The 17,491-nt window shown below is 47.8% G+C and overlaps 1 protein-coding gene across 2 annotated transcripts in view; it reads right to left on the bottom strand.

Annotated features, from left to right (window-relative positions):
- Positions 1-17,491, bottom strand: part of HRH1 (histamine receptor H1) — a 167,803-nt gene that overhangs the window by 84,956 nt on the left and 65,356 nt on the right. Inside the window, exons 6-7 of one of the 2 annotated variants that reach the window (XM_072941859.1) lie at positions 15,851-16,025; positions 9,320-9,395 (exon numbers count right to left, since the gene is read on the bottom strand). The gene's annotated coding sequence lies outside the window, so the exon portion shown is untranslated. Of the gene's footprint in view, positions 1-7,630; positions 7,702-9,319; positions 9,396-15,850; positions 16,026-17,491 lie in introns of those variants that run through there. The other variant, XR_012060795.1, reaches the window with a different exon arrangement.

The following is a 17,491-nucleotide window of genomic DNA, read 5'->3' as shown; positions in this document are numbered from 1 at the left end:
CAAAGAGAACTCAGACCCTTGCCCTTTGCAACCCACCCCCATACAACAAGCAGAGGGCCCTTCTGACACGCATCAAGTCTCTCTTATTGCAAACTCTTCAAAGGCTCCCCACCCTACTTAGAATTCAGCCTGCACACCTCCACACCCCTCTGTCTGTCATCTACATCCTTCCTTCCTCATCTCCCACCCTCACGCCTGGGCTCACTACCCGCCAGACACCCTGGCCTCCCTGCTGCAAACACAGCAAGCTGCTAGCATGACTTGGGCCTCCGCTTGCTGTTCCCTGTGTCTGGGATGCTCGTACTCCCGTCTCCCCACAGACGCCTCATCATTGTTCAGTCTGTACTCGGCTGCTGCTCTTTGGAGAAGCCTTCCCTGGATAAAGTAGTGCCCCACCTATCACTTCCCCCTTCATGGTTCTCCAGGCTGTCTGTGGTGGTCTTTTCCCTGCTTTGTTGTCTCTCAGCCTCCTGCTGAATGTGAACAGCTGGAGGGCAGGGAGTCTGTCTTGTTCCAGCTATGTCTCCAGCACTTAGCCCAGTGCCCGGCCCACAGTAGGTGCTCAGTAAATGATAACTGAATGAACACAGTCAAGAAAGGTCCTTGCAGGCAATTTTGCAAATGGGGAAGCTGAGCCCAGAGAGAAGGGACTTAAAAAAGGCATCCTACAATCAATGTCAGAGACAGACCTAGACCCAGGACTCCTGGTTGCAAGTTCAGTTCAGTTTCTGTAATTCCCCTCCACTTCTTTCTGTCAAAAGAGTTGCTAGGCTTCAGTGACTTTCCCCTCTGATGCAAGTATCCCAGAACAGAAAGTAGTGAACTAGAAGCCAGGATACTTGGGAGCTGGACCTAGCTTCACCACCCACACACTTTCCAGACTGTGGGTCTCCTTGAAGGAAAAGGCATTACCAGCATCTAGCATACTCATGGTAAAGGAGGTGCTCATACAAGGTTTGCTGAATGAGTAAGTGATTGCTTGTAGGAAGATAATGAGTGTGAACAAAGGGTAGTGGTTAAGATCTCGGACTCTGAGCTAGACAGACTTGAATTCAAATCCTGGATGTGCCACGTTCTAGTTGCTGGACACTTGGTCTCTCATGAAGAATATACTCAGCATCAGTCTGAGCACATTAAGACACATGGACATGTACATTTTACAGATGGGGACACTGAGGCCCAGAGAAGTCACACAGGCTTTAAGTGGCAGAGCCCAGGGTAAAATCCAACAGCTGGGTGTTTTTACAAGTGCAAAGGGCTGATGGGAAGTGAGTGGCCTTCCTAAGAGAGGTTCCGGGAAGAGGTGAGTAGGAAGCAGGCTTTTAAAATGGGGAGGTGTCTTAGTGGAGAGGGTGGGGCATGGGAGGTTCTGAGGGGGTAGAGTGAACCCCCAGGAGGCTCCTGGGGTGTGTGAAGGCAAAGAGGGAGTGTAGCTGGAGTGGAAAGATTGAGCAAGTCTGGGTGTGTAGAAGAGGCTTGGTTAAGGAATTTGAGTGTTGGCAGCTGGAGCACCGTGCAGAGTAAGAGATCTTGGAGTTGGCACCAAAGTCAACCTTGTGCCTAAACTGGGAAGAAGGGCTTCTTTTGCTTCTTGGGCGGTTTTGGTAATTTCACAATTTTGTGCAACCTCCACCACTATCCACTTCCAGAACATTTCCATCACCCCAAAAAACAACTCCATATCTCCCAATTCCCTCTTCCCCCTTTCCTTGGCAACCCCTAATCTATTTTCTGTCTCTACAGATTTCCCCATTCTGCACTTTCATATAAATGGGATCAACTCCACATTATGTTGTCCTATGTGATTGTTGCCCTTCACTTAGCATAATATTTTTGAGGTTAATCTATGCTGCAGTGTAAATCAGTACTTCATTCCTTTTTATGGATGTGTAATATTCCATTGTGTAGATGTTCCATGTGTGTATTCATTCATCAATTGATGGACACAAGGATTGTTACCTCTTTTTGGCTGTTATCAAAAATGCAATGAACATTCTTGTATGAGTTTTTGTGTGAACATATGTTTTTTGTTCTCTTGGGTATATACCCAGGGATGGAACTGCTATATCATATGGTGATTCTATGCTTACCTTTTTGAGGAACCACCAAACTGCTTTCCAGGGCAGCCACACCATTCTCCATCTCCATTAGCAATGTTTGAGGGTTCCAAAGTCTCCATATTTTGCCAACTTGTCTGTTTTTCTCCCTTTATTTATCTATCCTAGTGGATGTAAAGTAATATCTCATTGTGGTTTTGATTTTTATCTCTGTAATGTCTAATGATGTTGAGCATCTTTTTATGTGCCTGTTGGCCATTTATATGTGTTCTTTGGAGAAATATCTCTTCAGAGCTCATGTCTATTTTTTAGTTGGTTTGTTTGCTTTTAGTATTGATTTATAAGAAATCTTTATATATTCTGGATACTAGACCTGTATTAGATTCATTTGCAAATATTTTCTCCCATTCTCTGGGGGGTTGCCATTTTTCTAATTCATTCCAGGGCTCTTTGGGGCTGGTGGGGACCCTTAACCTTGGTGCCAGAGCACTGGACACCCTCCCACTGTGAAAACAGAGTCTCTCTGAGGGCATGGTAGCATCTCAGCACCTTTACAGCGGGTCCACCATGTGCCAGGCACTAGGGGCATAAATCTGATGACAGCATGGACCCTTTCCTCTTCCTTCACCATCTCCTTGAACAATACCTACAATCAACCACCCAGGCAATCAAATCCGACACTCGGAGCCCCTTGACTCCTCCCCCTCATGCTGCCAGACAATCAGCCACCACGGCCATCTCCTCTCCTTCTTCCTCTCCCCACACCCTAGTCTGCGTCTGTTACCTGAATGGTCTCCAGCTCCACCTTACTGTGCGGACCTCACGGCTGGCTTCTTCCAGTCCACCCCCCCTCCATCGGTCCAGAAGCAGAGTGACTCTTCTTAAGTGACAATCCGTCCTGGGGATCCCCTCGCCAACAACTTCTCCATGGCTATCATCAGGAGAAAAGGCGCACAGGAAGGGACCTTTGGCTGGGACTGATCTCCCCAACCTCCTCTTGAAGTGACTCAGCCAGACTGAATCTTCTCCCAATTTCCCAATTCACCCCGCCTCCACCTCAGGTAGAAATCATCCCCTCTGAAATAGGGGATAGAAAGGAGATGGCAGTGGAGATTTCCAAAATAAATCAGAGTGGGCAGCAACTGCAAAGGGAGAAGTTGGGGGTTATGTGGGAAGGGGATGGTGCCAGTGAGGGGAGGGAACCTCTCTCTGCAGAGTGTCTGGTGACTCACTTGGGCATCTTTGGGACTGGGACTCACCTCAGTCACCTGAGAGGCTCCTAGGCGTGTGAGAAACCCGAGTGTCATCGTAGGGCGGCAGAGCCCACGTGATCCTCCTAGAGTCCTTAAACTCAGGACTGGAAAAGCCATCACACCACCCCTTCATCCCTTTGTCTCCATAAACCTCCACCTAGACTCTTGTGTTAATTTTGATAACAGATGGGGAAACCGAGGTCCAAAGAGAGAAACAGGCCATTCCCAACCTTGGCTGTGTCTTAGGATCACTGGGCAATTTGATGAAAATAAGGATTCCTAGAGTCTGATGCTGGCTTGGGGTAGGGCCTGCCATCTGTATGTTTTAACAGGGGATTCACTGGGAACAGGGCAGCAGCTGGCTGCTCTGCTCAGAGGACACACAGATAGGTGTGGTAGCACGAGGGCCCCATCTCCTGACAGGGTCGGGCTCTCTTCCCAGAATCTCAAGGTGTGCCTCTGGCCAGAGGGTCACTAGGTCCGGGCTGTGGGCGGCCAGCCTGCCTTGCCTTCCTGGCCTGGAAGCCAGAGGCTGGCTTTGCTGCTGCCAAGTTGCTGGGAACACTTCTAGCCTCTGCGCTCCAGACTTGGCTGTTAAGGATGTTCTGGGGAGAGAAGTCTCGGGCAGGCAACTGGGCTCTGAGTTTTCTCCTCGGAAACCTGGGGAGGGGAGGCTTGGGGGTGCAAGAGGGAGGTGGGGGAGGGATGGAAACACCACTAGGGGCAAACAGAACTGAAAGCAAATGAAAAAGGAGCCTGCTGGTCACGGGGCTGGGTGGGGATGGAGGTGAGGGCTGGTGTGCCTGCAGACGTGTCAGCAGCCACCACCGCCACATCTGCCTCAGGCTCCCAACACCCTCCTGGCTCCCCGCCTGCCCTTTCCGTCAAGGATCTGAAACTCACTCATACTTAAGTGCATTACCTAATAATATCCACCTAAAACATGGCCTTATCCCCTTCTTCCTTCTCTCTCTTTCTCCATCTTCCTTCCCTCCCCCTCCACGGTCTGCTTTCTAATTTTGCCCCTGGTCTTGAGCTTTTAATCTGACTTGCATTTCCTTAAGTCTTTATTTCTTCATGCATTATTTCAGTTTTTCACCCTTACTTGGCAAAGGCAAAATTTTGGTCATGTGTCTGCTCTCAGCCACCCCTGCCCCCACCCCCAACCCCACCCCTGTGCAGCTGCAGCTGGACAAGAGCTTGCAACCACCCTGGCTGTGCTCACTTTAAACTTGTGACCTTGAATGTTAAGAGAGCCCTCAGTGCTGCCTCCTCTGCCTCCCTCTTCATTCACTCTCCAGCTCTGTTTGAGACTGTTTCACTCGTCCGCTCCCTAAACCCAACATGCCTCCTCCCCTAGCCCTGTTCACTGAGAACATCAAAGCAATCATTACATCTGCAGACCCACCACACACGGACCCACCCGCCAGCATCTCCACACACTACTCAGCCTTCCTACCTGTGGCCACAGGTGAGCTGACCATGCTTTCACGCACGTGTGTGGTGCACTGGGCCCCATCCCCCGTCCTCTGCTGAAGGACATCTCTCCACCCATCCTCCCTCTTCCTCCACAGCATCACTTTTAACCTCCTCTGGATCATTCTCATGGCATACAAACACACCATCATTTCTCCCATCTTTAAAACAACAACAACAAACACCTTGCTGCCACCTCTTCCTCCCCCTCTAGCTACCCAACACGTCTCCCTGTTTGGGTTAGTTACTGCTGTGTAAGAATCCACCCCAAATGTAGCAGCTGTCAAACGACAACCATTTTCTTCTCTCTTCAATTCAGTGGGTTGACAGGACTCAGCTGGGTGGTTATTCTGCTTCATGTGGTACAGTTGGGGCTCTAAGCTTCTGGATGCCCCACTGAGCTAGGGTGTCACAAGGTCCGGCGGTTGGTGCTGGCTGTTGGCTGGGGCTCAAGTTGGCCTGTTGAGCACGCAGCTTCCATTCTTTCCTCCGTGTTGCCTCTCCGTGTGGCTTGGGCTTCTTACAGCATGGTCGCCATGTTCCAAGAGTATCCGAGCTGTCAAGCCTTCTTAAGGCTTAGGCCTGGAACTAGCACAGTGTGGCTTCTGCCACATTCTGTTGGTTAAAGCTAATCATGGGGATAACCTAGATCCAAGGGGAGGGACTACACAAGGACGTGAACACCAGGACACAAGGTCACTGGGAGCCATCAACAAACTAGCGCACTCCCCTTGGCAGAAGAGCTATCCATCCCCAATCTTTCCAGTTCCTCCCTCCCAATTCTCTTAAACTCATTCCAATCAGGTGGTCACTCCTGCTGCTCCGCAGATGCCCTCTTTGTCAAGGTTGCCACTGGCCTCCTCATGGCAAAATCCATGGTCAGTTCTCAGTCCTTGTCTTCTGCATGGCTTGACACAGCTGATTGCTCCTTTCTTCATCTGGTTTTGGGAACCCCATGCTCCCCTAGTTTCCCCCTCCCTCACTGGTCTCTCCTTCTCCTCCAGCATCTTTTCTTCCCCAGCCTCTTCATGTTGGGATGACTTGGGGCTCAGTCTCAATCATCTTCTCTCCTCCGTCCATATCACTCACCTGGTAATCTCACCCCATCTCATCACTAAATACCAGCTGTACGTAAGTGACTCCACATTTATATCTCCAATCAAGACCTCTCCTGAATTCCAGCTAACACCTACTGTCTGTCTGACATCCCCACTGGATATCCAACGCACATCCAAACCCTCATATCCAAAACTAAACTCCTGATTGGCCCCCCTGCCAAAACCTTGACCTGACTCCAGCTTTCCCCATTGAGGTTGATGGAAACGCCTTTCTTGCAGTTACTCAGGCCAAAACCCCAGCGACAAACTTTATTCCTCCTCTCTTTTTCTCATACCCATATCCAAACTGCCACGAAATCCCACTGGCTCTGCCTTCAGAATATATCCAGACTCCAACCAGCTCTCATCTCTTTGGCTGCCACCACCCTGGTGTGAGCCCCCATTCTCTTAGCTGGATGACTTCTCATTGCTCTTTCTACTTATACCCTAATCTCCTAAGGCCCGCTGGTTTATAACAGAGTGGCCAAAGGGATCATTTTAAAATCTAAACGGGATCACATCCTTCCCTTGCTCAACACCCCCATGTCACTCAGCAAAAATGCCAGTGCCCTCACCATCACCTACAAGGCCCTATTTGACCTGGCCACCTGGTCCTTCTGCTCTCTCCTTCACTCCCTCTGCCCCTGCTGCGTGGCCTCTGACACTGTCTCTTGACAGCAGGCACAATCCCACCCAGAGCCTTTGCATAGGCCCTTCCCCCATCTGGAATGCTCTCACCCTAGATCCCTGCAGGGCCACTCCCTCACCTCCTTCAAGTCTTTGCCCAGAGGTCACCTCCCCCATGAGGCCTTCCCTGATCTCCTTTTCTACAACTGCATCCCACCCCTGCCTCTCTGGATTTTCTAGTCTCCCTTTTCCTGCTCTTTTCTCTCATCAATAGCTCTTAGTTTTCTACCATACTCTATAATTTACTCATTTATTATGTTTATTATTTATTATCTGTCTTATGCTGCTAATATGTAAGGTTCACAAGGGGAAGATCCTTTGCCTCCTGTTCATATACGTATTCTAACAGCTAGAGCAGAGCCAGGTACCAAGAGGGTGCTAAAATTTTGTTTTTTAATTTTCTATAAGTATCTCAAATCCTTTTAGGTATGACAAATCCTTTGTAACACATGGCAGGGTATAGACAAATTCATTCTTCATGAATTCACTCATCCACCCATCCATTTAAATTGACTGCCCATCCATTCATTCATATCCATTTATCTTCTTATCACCATCCATCCACATCTGTCTCTTTGTCTGTCCATCTGTCCATCCATCCGGTCCAACATATATCCAAACAATCCATCAATAAACATTTCTGAAACAGCAACTTTTTGCCGAGCTGTGCTGGGCTCCACAATCAAATCCATGACAATAAGACTCTGACCCTAAGGTGGCTGCAATTGTATAGATAACTGTTTCAGGATGTTGGCATAGGTTAAAAAACCCACAAAACAAAACAGGACCTCAAGTCTTAGTGTAAAGAACGACACCGTAAGCGACAGCTGGTGAACTGCTTGGGTGGAGGTGGTGGGGTGGGGAGGGAAGAGGCGGGAGAGGGTGGAGGGGCAGTTCCTCTTCTCCTCGGTCTGCTCCATGCTTCCCAGCCCAGTACCAGATACAGAACCCTGGAACATCTGGGTTCTATTTCCTTCAGGTCCCTGAACCCCAAGTGCCTCATCTGCAAAATGAGACAGCAGCACCCACTTGACAGAATCAGCTAAAGTGCAGGCAAAACGTCTTGTATCGGTGGATTTTAATCTTGGCTGTACATCCTCATCCCCGGGACACTGGACGTCCAGGCTCCACCTTCAAACAATGAATGTGAACCTCTTGGAAGGGGGCACAGGCATCAGCGTTTTAACTGTTCAGCACTGGGGTCTGCGCATTACTGTTCTGAGAAAGCTTCCAGGGGATTCTAACGTGCAGCCAGGCCTGTGTAACACTGGAGCTAGAGCTGTGCAATCAATGCCCTTTATCTATTTAATTGATCTTGAATATTGCAGCTGGAGAAAAGCAGATTTAATTAGAGGAGGCGAGACATTTGTGAAGATGCTGATGACAATGTCTGGACACTTTCAGGGGCTTCACAAGTTGTATGTTGCTTGTTATTTTACTCTTGTTTTAGATTTAGCTTCTGTCACAGGAAAAACTTATGTTCATAAAGGATTATTTTTGGAGGGGGAAGCTTAAGAAAGTTGGAGAGAAACTCTCAAAGGTTAAGCCCACAGGGAAGAAAAGACAGAGAGACAGAGACAGAGACAAGAGAGACTCCCAGAGGGAGAGGAGAGAGGGAGAAGAAATTTTCTGAGCTAATTGGGCGAGAATAAGTGGAGAAATGGCAAAGAAAAGACTGTGAAGGCACAAGAGAACTGGCCAGAGACTGCATTCCCCACTTGCTGACTGTGAGTGATGGGAGAGCAGGCTGGGCAGGGGCTCACCGCCCTCCAGATAGAAGCAGGGTGTCTTGGTGGCAACAAGAAAACTGGACCCTGGTTCCCACCCCATGGTCTGATTGTGATGGATTGCCAGTTCAGGTCCTCCAAGAAGCAGACCCCAAGACAACAGGTGTGCAAGGGATTTCCTGGGGAGCTCCTTGTGAGGACTAAAGCGAAAAGGGGGCAAGAAGAAGACAGGAGAGCCTCAGACTGAAGGGCTGGTGGGACACCTGTGAAAGGAGAGCTGGAAGGAAGAGTCTCACGTGTGGAAAGGGCCTCAGACTGCAGTGCGGCCTGGACAAAGCCCCGGCCAGGCCAATGGGGAGCCCCAGAGCAAAAACTGGCTGTCAGAGGAGTCCCCACTGGGAAGGACAGGTCCAGCTCTGGGAGCTACCTGGGGCAGCAGCTGGAGGCTACTGGCCAAATACACGCTTCCCAGGAGGGAATCTTAAAGGGGCAGCAGCTCCAAGGCACCATAGACACTTACAAAATAATGGAAATATTCATTAATCCAACCAATATTTGTTGAGTTCATATTAAACATAAAGCGCTGCGCTAGGCATTGTGGCTGTAACAGTGCATGAAACAGGCAGGAGCTTTTACACCACAGCTGGGAGACAGACATGATGTGGTGTGTCAGTCACAGTTAAGAGATGCTAGGAGAATCTGTAATAGGTGGGGTGACCATGGGATTCACCTTTGAAACCTGGACCCCTGTGAGAGTGGAAGTGACTGTTCCTAATAACTATGCCTGGACAACTGGCATAAACTGGGACTACCCTGGGCAAACTGGGATATACAGTGATTGTGATGGAGAAACGTGACCTAGTCAAGGAAACCAGGGAAGGCTTTTTTGAGAAAGGGGCATTGGAGCTGGGCTCTGAAGGACGGCTGTCATCACAGGTGTCCCTTGACCATTTGATGGTTGATTTCTCACTGTCTTAGGGACCCCACACTGGGGACATCACTGTTGTCTGAAAGAGACCTACCTGGAATTTTCTGATGGCACTGAAATGGAAACGCAGGCACGGAGAGAGTCCGTCAGTGGCCTCTGATGATGTCACACTGAACAGAGAATAAGGGAACGTGGTGACATTGATTATAACCCTCTTTCACCTTTTTTGGCACATCAGTGGACCTACTTTCCCCTAATCCTTTTTTTATTGCTGTAAATACACATCACATAAAATGTACCGCCTTAGTCATTTTTAAGTGTACAGTTCAGTGACATTAAGTGCATTTACCCTGTCGTGCAACCATCACCACCATCCATCTCCAGAACTTTTTCATCTTCCAAAACCAAGACTCTGTATCCATTAAACACTAAGTCCCCATTCCACCCTCTCCCAGCCCCTAGCAACCTCCATTCCACTTTCTGTTTCTAAGAATTTAACTACTCTAGGGATCTCACATAAGTGGAATCACATGATGGTTGTCCTATTGTGACTGGCGTATTTCACTCAGCATACTGTCTTCAGTTTCATCTGTGGTAGCATGTGTTAGAATATCCTTCCTTTTTAAGGCTAAAAATATTCTGTTGTATGAATTGACCACATTTTATTTATCCATTCACCTGTCAGTGGACATTTGGATTGTTTCCACCTTCTGACTTTTGTGAACAATGCTGCTATGAGCGTAGGTGTGCAAATATCTCTTTGAGTCCCTGCTTTCAACTGATTTGGATATATACCCACAAGTAAAACTGCTGGATCATCTGGTAATTCTGTGTTTAATAATTTTAGGAATTTTCCTACTGTTTTCCACACCATCTGTGCCATTTCACTGTCCCACCAACAATGCAAAAGGGTTCCTATTTCTCCACATCCTCACCAATACTTGTTATTTTCTCCTCTAATCTCTGACAGGGATTTACATTTTTTTTTAAAATTTGAGATAACTGTCGATTCACATGCAATTGTAAAAAATAGTATGGAGAGGTCCCATATACTCTTCACCCATTTCCCCCAAGTGGTGACATCTTTCATAACTTTAGCACAGTATCACAACCAGGATATCGACTTTGATATAATCCACTGATCTTACTCAGATGTCACCAGTTTTACATGCTCTTGTGTGTGTGTGTGTGTGTGTGTGTGTGTGTGTGTGTGTGTAGTCAGGGATTTTTTTTTTGTTTTTGTAAATTTATCCCATATGTAGATTCATGTGACCACGCCACAGTCAAGACACAGAACAGTTCCATCTCAAGGATCCACAAAAAGGATTAAAAAGATCTTTTATTCTGGAGAAATTAAAACTACACAGAAGTGGAGAGCTGACTGTAGTAAACACCTGTGTACCGTCCCTCAACTCCAACAACTATCAACGTATGGCTGATTTCGTTTCCTCTGTAGCCTCACCTGCCCCCACTTTACAACGCAGTAAATCTCAGCCTTTGCACTGCTTCACTGAAAGCAAGTATTTCAGAGTTTAACTCTAAGAGACAAAGACGTCACTTTCAAGCAGAGCCGTAAGACTATCATTAAGCTCTATCCTCTGCCCTCAGCCGACAACAGTCCCCAGAGAGGCTTCACAGAGAATCTGCAGATGTCAGTTTCTTCTTCGCCAAGCTGCCTCTTACAAGGGGCACATGTGGGCCATAAGTAAGTTGCTAAAGGATGAAGACAAGAGTACCAAGCTCTTTTTCTCCCACACCCCACAACCGATCCACCAGAAAACTCCATTCTACTGCTTTCACAATAGAACCAGAATCCGACCACGTGTCACCCCCTCCCCTCCCATCACCCCAGTCCCAGCACCACATCTCTCACTGGGCCACTACCTAGCCTTCTCTCTGCTCTCCTTCCCTCCACCACAGCCTAGTCTCTGCACTGAGCCAGAAGGATGCTGTCAAACCCTAAGCCACAGCACGCCCCCCTCTGCTTGGCTCCCTCCAGGGCTGCTCATCACATCAAGAGCCCAGACAATTGGCCGCTGCCAGGCATCGCTGTCATCTTGGGATTTCATGCAGTCCTCTCTGTCTCTCTGCTGCCCTCTCCCACCGCAGGACCTTTGCCCATGCTCTGTCCTCTGCCTGGAATACTCTTCTCCAGATGTGAAGTTGACCTTGCCTCCTTCAGGTGTCCACTCAAATGTCATTGTGTGAGTACTGTCTGTGTGCACACCTGGATGCACTCAGCACCTATTTCTGCCCTCTGTCCCCCTGTGCCGACTGCAGGGACTAAATCCACAGACTCCTTTGTCCTCTTGGCTTCCACTGGGTGTGGCCCATGGAGGGCACCAGGGGAAGGCAGGTGGGGATAATCCTATCTCCTGAGATGACCCTACAGAACTGTGAGGGCCCAGCACCAGTTAGAAGCACTTAGAACACACAAGGCAGAGTGCAAGAAACTGTCACATCCTGTTTCCCTGGCTCTTTCCGACCACTCTGGGAGGCGAGTGCCTGGCCTGCTCTCCTCTCTCACTCCTCTCTGAATGTTAAGTCTCGTCTGGCTGGCTCACTTGTTAGCTCCTGGTGGGGTGGCTTTCTGTCTCATGGCCTGTTTCCCCCAGGGGACAGGGCTCAGAGGCGCTCCGTGGATGCTCTTTGCCTGATTGAAAGTGCTTCGGGAAACAGGAGGGACTTGGGGAAAGACAGCAATTAGAATGAACCATTAGGTATTAATACCACCTGCCATCAGAGCAGCGGCCAGACTGGCTTCCTTTGAGTATGCTGGGCTGGGGCTAATTAGTTTCTGGATTTCTTAGCTGTGGGGTGTCTCTTTAATCATCTGTCACCTGGCCCCAGCTCGGCCCTGGCAGGAGCAAGGCCTCTAGAAGCCTGAGCTGCTGGGAGGCCTTTCTTGCAGAGGGAGAGCCCCTCAGAGCTGAAGCCAGGCGTCCGTGACCAGACTGCCCACCCGTCACCCCACTTGAGGAAACTCCGGCCCCCAGGGCTGGGACTGGCCCTCAGCATGAAGCAGAGCCAGGGCCAGAGCTCAGGTTTCCTGCGTTATGGTTTGGGGGCTTTGTCCACTTCCAAATCCCTTCATCCACTCAACGAGTAGCTCCCCGGGACGCTGGGACTTCACAGCTGATGGAACCAGAGTAGGTTCCTCTGCTCCTCCCCTCCCAGGCTCACCCTGTAGTAGACACCACCAATCAACAGGCGAGGAAGCAAACACACTGATAATGGCAAATGGTGAAAAGGCATGGAGAAGACAACAGCACGATGAGAGAGACTCCTGTCAATCACCTTATGCAGGGACATCACGGAAGACCTCCCTTAGGGGCTGACTTAATTCCCCAAAGACAAAAGTAGCTTTTCTTTACAGAATGGCAGCAAATAAATAGAGATGAAATAACAGAATGAGAAAAGTCACAATTTTGCAACCCCTAGTAGATTACTGGATTCAGGCTTTGAGCATCAGTGGTTGCAAACATCACAAAAAGGAGGCCAGCAGACACTAAGTGCCTGATGATGGGAGCACACAACAGGGCCCTGAAATTGCCAGAAAATCAGATGGAAATCTGATCAAGCCCCTAGCCCAGTGCTATCCAACAAAATACACATGAAGGTGAGTCAACATAACACACATGTAATTTAAAATTTTCTAGAAAGCACATTAACAAAAAAAAGGTGGAATTAATTTTAATAATATACCTTATTTCACCCAATATATGCAAAATATTATCATTTAAATATAGAATCAATATAAAAAAATGATCAGTGAAATAGTTCCTATTCTTTTTTCATAGCTAGTCTTTGAACTCTGGTGGGTACTTTACACATATGGCACGTCTTAGTTTGGATGGGCCACCTTTCAAGTGCTCAGTAGCCACATATGACTAATGGTGGCTGCCCCGGACAGCACAGCTCTAGAGCAACGACCAGGTTCCAAGAAATTCAGAGGACAAAGGAAGGGTTGAAACAACACCACGCTGATGCAATCAGCAATATTAAGACACTCTGGATTTCTGGAAACTTACAGGAAAAGCAACCCAGCTTTTTTTTTTCTTTAAATAAATCTGTTGTACGAGAGAATCCATAAATTAAGTCATACATATCGACCAATCACAATGTGTAACCAATCCCAAACAATACATAAAATATCTTATAGTGTTTATGAAATAATTGAATATCTGAACACTGAATGTTTGATGCTATTAAAGGGTTGTTACCTGTCCTAGGTGTGAAAATGATATTGCGCTTATTAATTTTTTTGAGAGTCATTATCTTTTAGAGACACCTACTGAAATATTTATGAAGGCATACTGAAATAATAGGAAGTCTGGAATTTGCTTCAGAATAATATGGGAGGAAGAAGAAGAATGGGGGTGGGGATAAAATGAAACAAAATTGATAATGGGTAACACCATCACCCAGGTAATGGACATATGGGTTTTATTATACTATTCTGTCTACCTTTGTATATGTTTGAAATTTTCCATAGTAAAATGTTTAAGGAAATTGGGATAATACTGGAAGGGAATAGGTATAGTGAAAGCCACAAAACAACACATTCCGTGAGGGCAGGAACGTCTGCCTCATTCATCGAGTTTCATAGCATCTCACCCAGACATGACACCTGTTTAGTACCTAGCACTTTTTTTTTCTTTTTTGCACTTATTTTTGTCCTTGGGCTCTGCAAGTATATCCCATCAGGGATGTACAAAGTACTCTGATTTTTAGAAATAATTCTCTTGCGTGGCTATATCACCAACTTCTTAAAAAGATTTATTTGTTTCATTTTATTTTTTACTTAGTATTTTTTAACCTTAATTTTGTTTCATAATTCTGTAAAATATTTGGAAGTTTCCCAAGTCAAATCTACAAACCAAGGCACAAAGGAGCCCAACTTCATTCCCTGACAATTTCCTTTTGGCTACAGCTAACGGGAGTGAAGAGTTGCCCCGTGACCCCTCAACTAGCCCACTGGTTGTACCTCTTTGTAATCTGAGACTCTGACAAAAGGACAAAGAGGTGAAAGTGGTTGAGTCTATTCATCAGGTGGTGGCACACTGACCAGACTGCCCTTGCTCTCGTCTCACTCCGAGGTCCCCCTCCCAGCCCTCTGATGTTGCTTTGGATCCTGCATGGGTCCCAGCTAGGCTGTCCAGCCTTCATGAAGTTCTGAGCCTCTTATTCGAATTCCCAAACTCCTTCAGCCTGACATTAGCCTGAGTCCATTTCTGTTGCTTGCACCTTAAAGAACTGAAGTGAAGCACAAAACTTCAACAAATTGCACAAGTAATTACTTAATCCAAATCCTGATAAGACAAACCCACTGTACTATGATGGCCCAGAAACATCTTAGAGGCAAAATGAGCTTGAAGAGTGCACTGAGTCAGGCAAAGCTGGGGAAGTGGATATAGCAGCCAAGACACCTGGGCTGGAGGCTTGGCTAGGACAAGGCATAGTCCTAAGGGCCCTGTCCCTGGTGGTTTCAGCCTGATGGTCTGCAGAGCCTGTGCTGAGGGTGGTGTTCTCTGAACACTTCACTTCCACCTCTTCCCAACTTACTTATCCCTATCTATGACATCACCAGAGCAAGAGCTTATGATTTCCACCATAGCTCAGCTTTGTCAGCTATTCTGAGGATAGATCATTGAGGTTCAGGTCTCTCTTGCTGTACTGAGTCCTCCTGAATCTATCCTAGGCAGGCTTATTGAAATGCCTGGAGGAATCAGGCCAGGTGTAGGACAATATGGAGCAGCAGGGACTGTGGAGAGCTTGACGGGTTCTGATTTTAGGTTCCAGTATTGTCCCCATGTGAGAATGGAAGCTCAGGGTCACCTGAGTGACCTTTATTTCTCACGAGAACCTGAAAATTAGAAATTTTATGTAAAATACTGTTATTTTTTTAAAAATATCTGAAGGCTAAACAAAATGTATCTATGGGATGAATGATACCATGGGCCACCAGTTTAAAACCTCTGGTCTATCCCCTACATCATGTGCTTCCCTCTCTGTAAAGTCACTGCCTGTCTGTCTTTCTGCCTCTCTCCTAAGACCCTGAGCTTTGAGGGGGCCAGGAACATAGTTCTCTTGTTTATAGCCTCACTCAGTCCCTGGTGTATGGTAGGGATCAATGCATGCATGGACAGATGAAAGGATGGATGGATGGATGGATGGACGGATGGATGGATAGATGGAGAGTTGAATGGGTTGATGGATGGATAGGTGAATGGATAGATAGGCAGACGGACAGGTGGAAGGATGAGATCACATAACTGATGGAGGAAGACAGTGCAGAGATATGAATCAGTACCCTACCAGGCAGAGAGAGAGGGACAGAAAGAAGAGAGGTGACTTGGTTTCTTCCCTTGGATGGTTATGCCATTAGCCATTAGCAGGCTCTTCTGCTGGGGTCCACTAGAGTCAGACCAATTCCTTTGAAGAGCTGCAAGATTCTGTTGTTGGATTAGTGCTTCCAAACTCTCACTGCACCCTGGGTGAGAGGCCTGCATTCCTCGGTCCACAAAGCTTACTGCCTGTGGTTACTCAGATCCGAGGGCCTGAGGGCTGTGGCTCCCCGTGCTTTCCCCCTCTGCTTGGCCTTTGAGTATCTCTGTGCTCTTACCCCAGCAAGGAAGAAGCCTGCCTGGCCCCCACCAGTCTCAGCCCAACTGTGTATGGAAGTCACAGCTGCCAGGCCAGGAAGGGGCAGGGAGGGGCTTCCGTTGGTCTGCCCAGCTTTGCGTCCGGCTGGCTTTCTTTGAGGAGCTTCTTCCTGCCCTGCTCCACCGCCCACTTGGCTATGAAGACACAAAAGGGCTCATCAGTTGCTATAACAACACCCACCATCTTCCTCTGCACTTAGCCAGACTGCTTATTCCCTCTCAGATAATGGATCTGCCTGCCAAGTGACCAGTCCCCCTTCAGCCTCAGAGCTGGGTTTGAATAATAATTATTATTACTCTTAGTCATGTGATTACTGTTATTGTTGGTTTGAGGTGCCATTTAGTGAGTGCTCACTGTGTGCTGTATCGTAACTAAGCCTTGACAAGACTATCTCATTTAATCCTCCCAGTGACATTATGAATCGGGGAATATTGCTCTCCATCTATGGCTAAGGAAAAAGCCAGCGTGGTCTAGTTTACAAAAGCAGGGGCACTGGAACCCAACTGCCTGGTTCAAATCCTGACTCTGCCAGATGCTGGCTGTGCAAATTACTTATCTGCTTCCTGCCTCAGTTTTCCCATCTGTAAAATGGAGATAAACAATAATGCCTGGAGCAGTGCCTGTCATGTAGGAAGTACCTATCTTGGTTACCCCAGAAACACTTCCTGAGACAAGGATACAGCACAAAATAGTTTGTTTAGGGAAGATCTGAGGCTGGGAGTAGGGAGTGAGGCAGGGAAAGGAAGGCAGCCAAGAAAGTGTGCTTTATTAATTAGTGACCACTGTGGGCAACCAAGTCTACGCTGGGAGCAAGCGTAGACACATGCCGAGTTCCTGTATCTAAAGGGTGATGGAGTTGGGTATTTATCCACCAGCTCTCATCAGCCTTAGGTGGAGGGCTCTCCTGGATGGCTGTGAACGTCCCAGCCCTCTGTCCTTCTCTATGTGCTCTGCAATGTGGCTCTGACAGCTGGAGAAAGCCTCCAACCAGGTGACGCAGGTGCTGGCATTGGGAATCTGGGGTGGGCATGCACTGAAGGCACTGATGGTGTCCACTACAAAGCCAATAAATACATGTTGACTGAATGAACAAAGAAAAGGAAGCTGTGGTAGGCAGAATACACCCCTCAACTTTCACCCAAAGATGTCAGTAACCTAGTCCCATGACAAATACGTGAATATGTCATGTTACATGGCAAAGGGACTTTGCAGACGCATTTAAACTTACAGATCCTAAAATAGGGAGATTATCCTGGGTTATCCTGGTAGGCTCAATCTAGTTACACGAGCTGTTAAAAGCAGACAATTTTTCCCAAATGGAGTAAGAAAGAAGCTGCAGGAGGAAGTGGAGAGTTTCAGAGCATGAGAGAGACCTGACCTTCATGGGAAGGAATGTGAGCATCCCCCAGGGGCAGAGACTAGGTCCCAGTGGACCACTAGCAAGGAAACAGGGACCTCAGTCCTACAGTCACAGGATCTAGATTCTGTCTACAGCCTGACTCTATTTGGAAGTGGGTTCCTTCCCAGAGTTTCCAGGTAAGGGCCTGGGCTGGCCCACACCTCTGTTTCCACCTGTGAGACTCGAAGCAGAGAAGCCAAC

This window comes from Vicugna pacos, chromosome 17 (genome assembly GCF_048564905.1).
Source record: "Vicugna pacos chromosome 17, VicPac4, whole genome shotgun sequence".
NCBI lineage: Eukaryota > Metazoa > Chordata > Mammalia > Artiodactyla > Camelidae > Vicugna > Vicugna pacos.
Note: the sequence above shows the minus strand (reverse complement) of the source record. Positions and strands in the feature narration are given on the sequence as shown.